This window comes from Pan paniscus, chromosome 3 (genome assembly GCF_029289425.2).
Source record: "Pan paniscus chromosome 3, NHGRI_mPanPan1-v2.0_pri, whole genome shotgun sequence".
Lineage (NCBI taxonomy): Eukaryota > Metazoa > Chordata > Mammalia > Primates > Hominidae > Pan > Pan paniscus.
The window spans coordinates 18,386,903-18,398,895 of record NC_073252.2 but is presented as its reverse complement, the minus strand read 5'-3'; positions in this window follow the sequence as shown (position 1 = coordinate 18,398,895).

Sequence of the window (11,993 nt, the reverse complement as noted above, 5' to 3'; positions counted from 1 at the left end):
ATTTCCTTCCCCATAAGGTCTATGTAAATATCAATGCAGCAAGTCCCTTCATTAGACTGTTTATGCATAAGAAGTAGCCACATAACCCTGATATGCACGTCAAGTTAGTTACTAATTGTCTTTTCAGGTCTGTAGAAGCCAGACCACTCTCTCGAGGTAGTGGATAAGACTTGTCTGCAGGAAATGCATCATTCCTCTCAATCATCCCATTAGATTAGTCCTAAGCCAGAAAACAGAGTCGGAAGACAGGAAAAAGGCAAGACTTGTTCCTCTCCCTAGAGCTAAAACCAACTGGACAAAGACTCTGAGCTCCAGGGAGGCATGGAATGCATTGGGTACTACATCTCTAAGCCACATAAAACCACACTAAGACCAAGTGGCTCTATGAAGACGGAGTTTTGTGGCAGTAACAGCAGGAGCCACATATACAAGGAATGATGTTCTGGGGTTACCAAGTCCTCTGACTCCAAAAGCGTGGGAGGGGCTGAATTCTGGCTGCATTCATGAATGACAAAAACAACCAGAAATGACCAATGAGACACCAGTAAGCCCAGGGATTATTAGGCAAATCAATAGAGAGACTGTAAGGCAAGACTGACTGCATGCTCTGCTAACTTATGGGTCTGTGGGAATTCAGAATTGTTACATTTTTTATCTCCAGGTAGATAGTGTAAAAAAAAGTTACATTTTAGAATATCAGTCATTTGTATCCCATCCTGAACACAGTATCAGTTATTCTTGAAAAGAAGAATTAAATGGAACCTCAAAAGTTATGCTTGAAGTCTCATATTAAAGAATTCATGTCATGGGAAATGTTGAGAGAGTGGAACCGTGGTGTAAATTCTACAGGTACAAAACGTAGAAAGCAAAATTATTTTAATTTTTAAAAATTTAAGGGTAAACATTTTTAAATTCAAGATCTTGGAGTATCCTTATACGTATTTATATAAGGACCCTGCTACTTTCACTGACTGGAAATACAGCATTTCAAAAATAAAATTTTCATAAAATCATAGCATCTAAGAGTTGGAAGGAACTTCTGAGGATATCAGGGCCAACTTCCCCTCATAACAATTCAGATTCCCCCCTAAACATCCCAAACCACAAGAACACAACAAAACGTGTCCTTGGATAGTACTGATGATCTGTGTAGAATGAATCCATCTTCTAAAATTGCCTGCTAAACACATCTATTCTCAAGCAAGACAGGCTATCACTTTGGAATTAATAGGAGCACCACCTAGTTATAACTCAAACTTATTACAAGAACTAATGAATAGACTCCTTTACCAGTTACTTCCTAGCAAAGAAAAAATATTAAACATGTGCCTAGAAGTCAAATTCATCCTAAAGAAGATAAAATAATACTTCTGCTCTGTGTGGGGGGATGTTGCCATGGGAGAAACCATACATGTAGTGGCAGAGGGCAAAGGGGATATCTCTGATCCTTCCTCTCAATTTTGCTGTAAACCTAAAACTTCTCTTAAAATATAAAGCCTTTAAAAAAAAAATAACATTTCCAAGACAAAAAAAATTAAAAAGTAAAGCTTCTGAATCTGAAGGCTTAGGAACTAGCATTTGTTTGTGGGAGTAGGGCACAGCCTCCATTCGAATTCAGAATGAACTTTTGAGTATAATCTTGGTGGATACACACAACAAAGTTATTTTCCTAGCTCCTACAGCTCAACTTTTTTCATGAACTATAGAATATTTTAAAATCTACAATAAACACATCTAATGTGGTGGTATGGCATTATGTTAATTTGGTTATAAATCTTATGCGAAAATCCTATGCGAAAATAAGAAGTGGGAGGGGGTTGGTCATGAATACTTTGGTTTGTCTTGTTCTCTGCACTGTAGGGTAATGTCTCAATAAGGATTTGAAATTTTTGAAAGGAGCTTTTAAGTACTCACATAGTGCTAGCCCTATTTCACATACAGAAAGGGGCACACAAGACATGCAGATGGCTTTTAATTATGCACTGCTCCTGTTTACACCATTTGGGACTGGCTCATGGGTCTTTCTCCTCTGTCAGAAAGGACCAATTCACAGCATTTGGATCTTCAATGGCTTGCATTTAAGGCACTGCAATTCTTTAAGCTGCCGATATATTGTTAGGGCAATGCTAGAAAATGGAAATTTCTCTGCTGCATGGGATGTATTAGAAGGTGTTACTAGAATTGTCTTAGATAAAGTGATGTTGTCTAGGCTGGTTCCTGTAACATTGTCCTGCACTGTCTAATTAGAAAACTTTTTTTTTTCTAATGAGGATTGTTCTATGAGGATTGTTCCCAATGGCATTCTGAAATTTAAGATGTTTGGTATAGCTTCCAAAGCAAAATATACATTTTTGAAGGGACAGAGGTTTTCAAAATTTCCATAACAAGTGAGATACATTTTGAGTGTTTTGACAAGACTGCCATCACAGATATTACTAGCACTCTATTCAACACATAAAATTGTTTTTTAGCCACATAAAAGTACTGAAAAAATAAATGCTAAATCCCTTAAGAAAAACGTGCTCAGCAATTTTAAGGAGTTAACAAGATAGAGTTCCTTGGGGAAAATATGACAATCCTCTTTTTGTGGCAATTATTTGCCTTTGTAGTAAAGCCCTGCATTATCTTTTAGTCACCAACTAAAAAATAAGAAATGAAGATGTGGTGAGCTACCAAATGCAAAATATTTAATAAAATATATGTAAGAAATATATTTAAATAATAAAGCTTAGCATTTGTCAGAAAAGAAAGTGGGGAGAAAGGAGGAAAAATTACTCAGGGTTCTAAGTTCAGCCAACAAGACGTCTTACTAGAGGTCATGGGAAGAAGTTAACTCATAAAAAAAATCAGAGAAAAGGAAGATTTGAACTCATCTTCCAGCTTTTACAGAGCATATTGAAGCCAAAGATCTGGAAGTATGTGGAAAAGATTTATGTAGTATAAAGAATTACATGAATTATACTATTAGAAAAATGTAAAGGGGGCTCTCTATTGGAATTATTATAGCTGCTTAGCTAGTCAGTTTTCTCAGCTATTAGCCCTCCAAAATGAATGTGAATATTTTACTCTCCTTAGAGCTCTATCGCATCTATGTATAGTATCATCACTGAAAAACTCAGTGGAGCTGAGACTTACTCTTTTTTGAGAATCTCAGACTTTGACATCAGGAGGATGGATCCTATTTTTGGAGGTCATAAAAATCTGAGTGAAATCACCAAAGTAATTTGGCTTAACTTATCTGCATAAGCTACTTCCTAAAAATGTGATTCTCTATCTTTCTTTATATCTTTATATTAAATATATTTTAAACAAGTTATTTTTGTTTCCCTAGCAAGCATACCTCATGCTCTACAGATCTAACAGTTATTAAACTATTCTACATTATTTGGTATAATTTGTATTTACTTATGTTTTAACCTCTGCCATAGTTGAGCAACATCATACAAATATGGCCATCTTAAGGCTTCATAAGTCAGTCCAAATCCTTACTCATTTAAAACAGATTGATAGTTGCCAATAACTCTTTTATCTTCTAATCTTGATTGGCCTATATGTTAGGCCAATAACATATAGGCCTAACCTAGATCAGCACTGCTAAGGTAATTTCTCATCTCAAAAACAAAAAAATAGATTTTTTGCTGCAGCCCAGAAGTTAGCCCTTTGGAGTTGCCTATTGTACTATGTCCGAATTAAAGTTGTAAAAACCCATGGAAACCCATAGAAAGTTAATGCCATATAGAAGTATTCTTCAATATGATATTAAATAGAGGAATTTTTAAACACATACAATGTGAATATTGATTTGGCTGCTTTGACAATAACCATAGTTTAGCAAGATGGAAGCTTTGTTTTTCCCCTTCTGTTAGAGTAGCTGTGCAGTTTGGCAGGTAGGCAGCTCTGCTCCACAGGTAATCCAAAGAGATCCAGGTTATTTCTATCTAGTTGCTCCATCATTTGTAGGGTATGTTCTTCTACATGATTAAGGCTGACTCACTATCACTATATCTGCATTTTGGCCCAAAGAAAGGATGAAAAGAAAGTGGCAAGTAAAACTGCTTCCTTTTAGGGATGTGAACTATAAGTTTACATACCACTTCTTCTCCTATTTCACCTGTCAGACCTTTGTCATGCCAAGCTACCAGGGGAGGCTCAGAAATGTCTCCAGCTGGGCTACTACATGCTTACCTTAAACTGGAAAGTGGAAAGTTTTGATGCTAAAAGGAAGAAGAAGAGAAATGGATGGGCTTGGATGAAAATTTAGGAGACAAGAGTGGAGCACCCTTTCAACAAATGCCACATTGTCAATGTTCTTGATAGCACAGAGGATGAAAATCTAAGCAAAAACACAGATATTGACAACTGGGATTCAAAAAATGACATAGTAAAGTTAGACTCTGAATGTGAAGAGGTTTTAGGACTACTTTACCCAATGTATTTTTCTTATGTTTTCTTTCTTATATATGTTCCAAAGTCATATGTGATAGAAGTCTGTATCAAAAGGGTCTCACTCTGTCACCCAGGCTGGAGTGCAGTGGCATGATCACGGCTCACTTCAGTCTCAACCTCCCAGGTTAAAGCAATCCTCCCACCTCAGCCTCCTGAGTAGCTGGCACTACAGGCATTTGCTGTGATGTCCAGCTAAGTTTTGTAGAGACAGGGTTTTGTCACATTGCCCAGGCTGATCTCAAACTCCTGGGCTCAAGCAATCCACCCACCTCAGCATTCCAAAGTGCTGGAATTACAGGCATGAGCCACCAGCCACCACGCCCAGCCTAAAGAGAACTTTTTAAATGAGTATAATTTTTTAAATAAAAAACAGAGCAATATGTCATAGTTAAATTTACAGCACTTCTTCTCTATTAGTGGTAAGCAAAACAATGCAAATTATGTTCAATGGTCTCAGATTTGATGATGTACAGTAAAATGTTATTAATTATTTAACATTGATAAGTTTTTTGCATAGCTAGAATTAAAATTGGTCTTTATTTCATTCTTTAAACTTCTACCTATTGCTCATTTTTCTGCAATAAACAAAATTAGATGCATAATATAAATTTTAAATATTCCAGTGGGATAGTGCAATATGCTAGGAAATCTAAATAAAATATCTAAAAGAATGGCCTGAGTACATTAGTCCAAAGATTAAAGAGCCAGGCCAAGCAAAACGGTAGTGTGACTCAGTCCTAAAGAGGGAAGTAGGGGATTATTTGCAGGGGCAGACTCGTACATGTTCTCAGCTCTATAATGAGTTGATCATCCTTTCCATTTAAAAACTAAATATGACTAAAGAATATGTTTCCCTGGTTAGTTAAGAATTGGTGAATGAATGTATCAAGCAAATTAATTACTACATTTGCTAGTTTATCTGGGAACTGTAAGCCAAGGCAGTCCCTTTCTCTGCACCCCAATTTATTTCAAAGTTAGCAATGCATTATTTGAATAGATGTATTTCTATAATTAGAAGCTTTGCTCTCTGAGCTTCTTGTATCTACTGGTTGTCTTAATCTGGATAACAGCTCAGCTCATTTAACACATATTTTTAAAATCCTAAAATTCACCCAAATATTCAATTTTATCCTTTTTATTTTACTATTATATCATCTCTTGACTTATTTTTATCTCACTGTCTTTGGCTCCTCTCTAGGTAGTGATAATCATATTAGAAGAATTTTAATTCCAACCAATTCCAGATTAATATATTATTCTACAACAAATAAATTGTTCCATTCAGAAACAGAACTAGCTACTCAATTTTTCCCTATTATTTTTTCAAAATAATTTGTATATATATGTAATAGTTGTACATATTGATGGGGTACATATGACATTTTGATGCAAGCATGTAGTATGTAATGATCAAATCTGGATAATGGGGATATCCATCACTTCAAACATTTGTCATTTCTTTGTGCTGTGAACATTCCAAATCTACTCTTTCAGTTATTATAAAATATATTTTTAAATAAAATAGGAATATATTACAGAATAATTTAATATCTATTATCACACAGCAATATTACCTGATTCTTACTGGGAAACAAGCAGGTTGTCAAGTGCTATTTCCAGTTTCGTGTCCACTCATGCAACTTCATAGGAATCAAGAGAACCTAGCAGGGAAATACAGGCTTGAAAGCAGCCACTTTGGCAGATCCATTAAGGATTAATGTGACCAGAAGGACCCTTGTGACCAGAATAAGAGATCAAACAATCTTGTCTGATCTCCTACCCAAACATAGGGCAACCCAGAGTTTGAACTCAAGTGAGACTAATCACAGAGGTAAAGTGTATTTTCCCAGGAGCTCTACTGCATTACGCCAAATTGTATGATCTGAGGGTCAAAAGCAAGCTGGTTATCAGTGCAAATGGACTAGGCAAAATGGGAGAAACAGGTAAGAGCCCACAGCTGGAAATCAGGGAAATAAGAGAAGGATGTGTGTGCTCAAGCTGGACAGTGAAAGGCAAAGCATGAAAGAATTTCTTGAAATACCGAAGTACAATTTTAGCCACAATTTTATAGAAAATTACCGTATTTACACATGAACAAAAAAGACACTATTAAGGTCAGTATCTGGGCATATGTGGTTTAATCTGCACATTGTCCCTTCCATTGAATGGCTCCTTCCCCCATGGTGTCCTTCTCTCCTTTAGTTACAGATGTAAGCACATGATCCACTTGGCCAATCAAGGTTCTTCATCCCTCCATTCACAGTGAGGGATCCACAGGATGGGCAAATAACTCAAACAAGACTGGAAATCCTCTGTTATATTTAATAAAGGAACAGTGAGATCAATAGTGTCTGCCATGAACTGCAGTAACTGTGAAAGCCTGGAGCTGACATGGCATGGAAGAAGCTGACAATGAAGCCAACACAGAGAAAAGTGGAGTCAAGCTACAGAGTGAGGAGCAGTTTCTAGTAACATCCTGTGAGCCCCTGGACATAGTCTGAAGGACAACTCAACCCTCAAATTTTCAGTTAAATGAGCCAATTAGTTTTATGCATATATAGAAAGTATATATATGTACATATATATGCATCTATACCCTTATTTTTAAAACAAATGAGAGCATACTCTGTACAGTGTTCTGCCTATTGACTTTCTCACTTAATATATCTTTTAGAATTAGCACATATAGATCTACTTTATTAGAACATATAGATCTATTTTATTCTTTAATGGTTGCATAAAATTTCATTGTGTAAATGTTACATACTATATTGCACCAGTTCCTTGTTGATCAGCATTTAGATTATTTTCAATCATTTGCTACATCAAACTAAAAAAATGACTACGCTTAGATGTATGGCTTTGTACTGTATACAAGTATATCTCTAGGCTTTTAGGAAACAACTGACACATTGAGTCTAGAATTTATATGGAAATTTGAAGGACCTAGAACAGTCAAAACAATTTTGAAGAACAACAATGGATTATTCACATTATCTGATTTCAAGACTTCCTATAAAGTTACAATAATCAAGAGTGTAGTGTAAGAATGAATAGATGAATGTAACATAATATTGAGTTCAGAAATAAACCTGTACATTTAGTGTTAATTAGTTTTCAACCAAGATACCCAAATATCAATGGGGAAAGGAAAGGTTAAAATAGATTGAGCTGAAACAACCAGAAAAAAACTATGAAAACATGAGCCTCAATCTCTACCTCACATCATACACAAAAATTAATTAGCAATATGCGATAAACCTAAATGTGTAAGTTAAAACTGTAACTCTTCCATAAGAAAATTTAGAACATCTTTACAACTTTAGGCAAAAGTTTTAAGTAGATGTGTGAATGGTCAATAAGCACATATAAAGGTGCTCAGCAGAGAAATGCTTTAAAACTGCAATTAGATACTACTTCACACATAGGAGAATAGCTTTAAAAAAAAGAAAACCTGACAACACCAAATGTTCACAGAGAAATGAAGCAACATATATTAAACAATACTGGTGAAAGTATAAAATGGTTCAATCACTTTGTAAAACTGTTTAGCAGTTTATTATAACACTAAACATATACTCACTCCATGACATAGCAATTGTACTCCTAAGTATTTATCTTCCCCCAAGAGAAGTGAAAAAATATGACCACAAAATGTCTTGTACAAGAATGTTCATAACAGCTTTATTCATGACAGTCAAAAACAACAAAAACTGTATCAGCAATGGAAAAAACCAATTATAATATATTCAAAAATCGAATGTTTTTTCTATTAGCAACTACTCAGCAATAAAGGAACAGAGGATATGGGAATCAAAAGCAGAGGAATAACTACTGATATAACAATGACATAAAAGGGTTCTCAGAAATAGTATCTTCAGTGAAAGAAGCCAGACACAAAGAAGCCCACACTGTATTATTTCATTTATGTGAAGTCCAAGAACAAGGAAAACTAATCTATAGTGAGAGGAATCTGAACAGTGTAGTCCATGGAGGTGAAGATTGACTGGAATAGGGCAAAAGGAAACTTTCTAGGAGGATGGAGATATTCTTGATTGGGAGCTTGCTAACATGGGTGTCTACATTTCTCAAAACTCATCAAATTCTCCATTTAATGTATTCTCCTGTGTGTAAATTTTAATAAAATAAAATAAATTTCAATAAAATAATACTTTTACTATAGTTTTAATGAAGTTTAGAGAGTAAATGAAAATAATAAATCCAAACCACCTCTTTACCTGGAGGTCAGGTTTTTGCTAACTTTTTACCATTGTAAGTAACACTGCTGTGACTAGCCATTGGGGCAAATAATTGTATAGATTATTGGTTAAATTCCCAAAAGTAGAATTTTATTTATTAAAGATTTCACTTAGTTTAAGACTTTTGAGACATATTGCAAAACTTTCTTCCCAAAATAATAATCCAATATATAATTTCACCTACAATGTATGAAAATACTCATTTCCCCCACTTAGCCAACATTAGGTATTGTCATTTTATAAACATTTAAGAATAATATAAATACTAACAGCAATAATAACAGTAATTCCTAAAACTCACACAATTATTATACCCTAGACACTGTTCTAAGTAACCTACCTGTATTAACACCCATTTAACACACAAAACAACCTGATAACATGGGTACTATAATGAACCCCAGTTCACAGATGAGGAAACTGAAACAAAGATCAAGGTATTTGCCCAAAGTTACCCAGTTAGTAAATTTTAGAGGTAGGTCGTCAAACTCAGAAATTCTAGCTCTACAGTTTGTGTTCTTATCCACTATTGGTGCTGTTTCTCTTATTATTTTAACATATTGAATGATTGGATTATTGCTGTGGGTGTGGTTTAGCTTTCTCTCATGCTATTGACCTTTTCTTTTGTAAATTGCCTTTTTGTGTTCTTTGCTCATTTTTCTTCTTGTCATTTTTAAAAACTGATTGGTAAAAATATCTCATAAATTAAGGATATTAACTGATATAATTTGGATATTTTTCCCCCTAAATCTCATGTTGAAATGTGATTCCCAGTGTTGGAGGTGGGGACTGGTGGGAGGTGATTGGATCATGGGGGCAAATTTCTTATGAATGGTTAGCACCATCCCCTTAGTGCTGTCCTCATGATAGTGAGTTCTCACAAGCTCTGTCTGTTTAAAAGTGTTTGGCATCTTTCGCTTTGCGCTCTCTTCTGCTCCTGCTCTTGCCATGTGAGGTGCCTGCTCCCACTTTGCCTTCTGCCATGAGTAAAAGCTCCCTGAGGCTTCCCCAGAAATGAAGCAGACGCCAGCCCCATGCCTGGACAGCAAAACCAGGAGCCAATTAAACCTCTTTTCTTTATGAATTACCCAGTCGCAGGGATTTCTGAACACTTTAACCTTTTATCAATCTTATCTATTGAAATAATCTCTGAGTATTTTTTATCACCTGATATTTCATACTTTTTCACTTTATTTTAAAACTTTTCAAAATGTGTAATTTTTTCCTTGTTAAGTACTGACTATGAGGTTTTTACATATCAAGAAAACATTAATGTGTGCTATAAACATTTTGTCTCTAACAACAACTTTAGAATTCTAAAGTGAATGTAAAATTTTAGATAAATTTCGCATAGGAGTATTTGGATTCTAGCAAGAATAGAATAAACTCTATAATGGTAAGCATCTTCTTTTCTAATTGCTCTTAATCTGATATGTCAAATTCATTTATAAACCATATCACTTATATTTAAGTACAGAGGAGAAATGACAATATATATTCTCCCTCTCAGGAATAGAAGCATCATCCACCTATTTTGCAAGCAAAGGGTCTAGGTCTTATCCTTGACTCCTCTCTTTCCTTATATTCAATATCCAATCTATCCATCAAGTCCTCCAAAACGCATCTCTAATATGTTCATTTTTCTACTGTTCCATCACTAGCCTTCTTATCCAAGCCCCCATTATCTCCCACCACAAGTACCAGTATAGTCCCTTGGTGTCACTGCCCGTGCACTCTGGCTTCCCTAACTTCCATTCTCCACTCGGCAGCCAGGATGATCCTTTTGTAAGGCATGTAGCATGGCCTCATTCCCCTGTTTAAAACTTCTCATGGCTTTCTATCACAGTTAAATAAAAGTCTACCCCTTTCCTAGCTCACAAAGTCCTGCAATCTGCCCTTGCCTTTCCTTTCCACCCTCACCTTGGGCTACTCTCTCCCTCACACACTATACTCCAACCACAAAAATCTTGTTTAAGCTCCTCTAACACAACAAAGTTCATGAGCACCTTAGGTGCTTAGCATAGCTGTCTCTTAAGTTAGCATGCAGTCTTTGCATAGTTTGTAAGTTACTTCTCAGGGAAGCCTTCCCATGGCCTCCCAGTCACTCCACATCATGTCACCCGTTCAATTATCTGCACACTGCTCCTCACTCTTGGATGTTTTTGTTTGTGTTCACTTGTTCACTTGCATATTTTTGCCTGCCCTCACTAAAAGGTAAGCTCCATGTCTTTAGACCTTGTCTTTCTTGTTAACAATGTATTTCCAACACCAATAACAGTGCCTGTGGGTGTCAGGTCCTCATAAATATTTAGGAAAAGAAAGAATTATGAGGTATCTGGAAATTATCTAGTACTAATAAATAAAAAGAAAATGAAGTTTTGTATTCAATATACAAAAGGTAACCTTTGAAAAATGAAAACTGCACCAAAATAGACTGTCTCATCTCTAAGAGCAATATTCCAAAAGAGATTATACAAGAACCTGTTAATGAAAGATCAGGATCTTACTTTCAGGCAGTATGGTCAACCTCCAATCTTTCTCCTTCTTTTATATTCCTTGTATTTGCTGCTGTGAACCCTGACCATTTTTCAATTCCTATCCTCCACGCTTTTTATCCAAAATATTGGATTGCCATATAAAGACTGACTGTATTCAAGGTGTGCCACATGGTGACTTGATAGACATACACATTGGGTAATGATTACCACAATCAAATTAATTAACACATTCTTCAGCACCCATGCTGGATATCAGATGCCCTGCTCTCCTTGCTCTTATTACCATGGCAGCCAACTGCCCTCTATCTTTGCCTTAGTCTTTGAACTTGAGCCTTCAAAGATCAGGTTTGGCTTTCCTGTGTCCTTGGAATCATTTTTGTTCTTTAGGAATTAAACACAGAAGCCACCTTGGAGAATAGCTACAGACAGCAAGTCATATAACTTCTTTATCACCACTCACAGACCACTGCCTCATGTGCTAATGATCCATAGTTATCAGGTTCTGTTCCCTCTCTGGAATTCCAGTTACAATGGAAAAATGTTTTCCGTATGTTTATTCATATGACACACCCTTAACATCCATGAGGAATGTTTAAGAATGTCACTGCAACATATAATTTCTCCCAGAAAAATGGAGTCAAGTATAACCAGGAAATTTCCACTGACCCCCTTCCAATGTATAAAGATTTATTATTATTAATATTATTATTATTATTATACTTTAAGTTCTAGGGTACATGTGCACAACATGCAGGTTTGTTACGTATGTATACATGTGCCATGTTGGTGT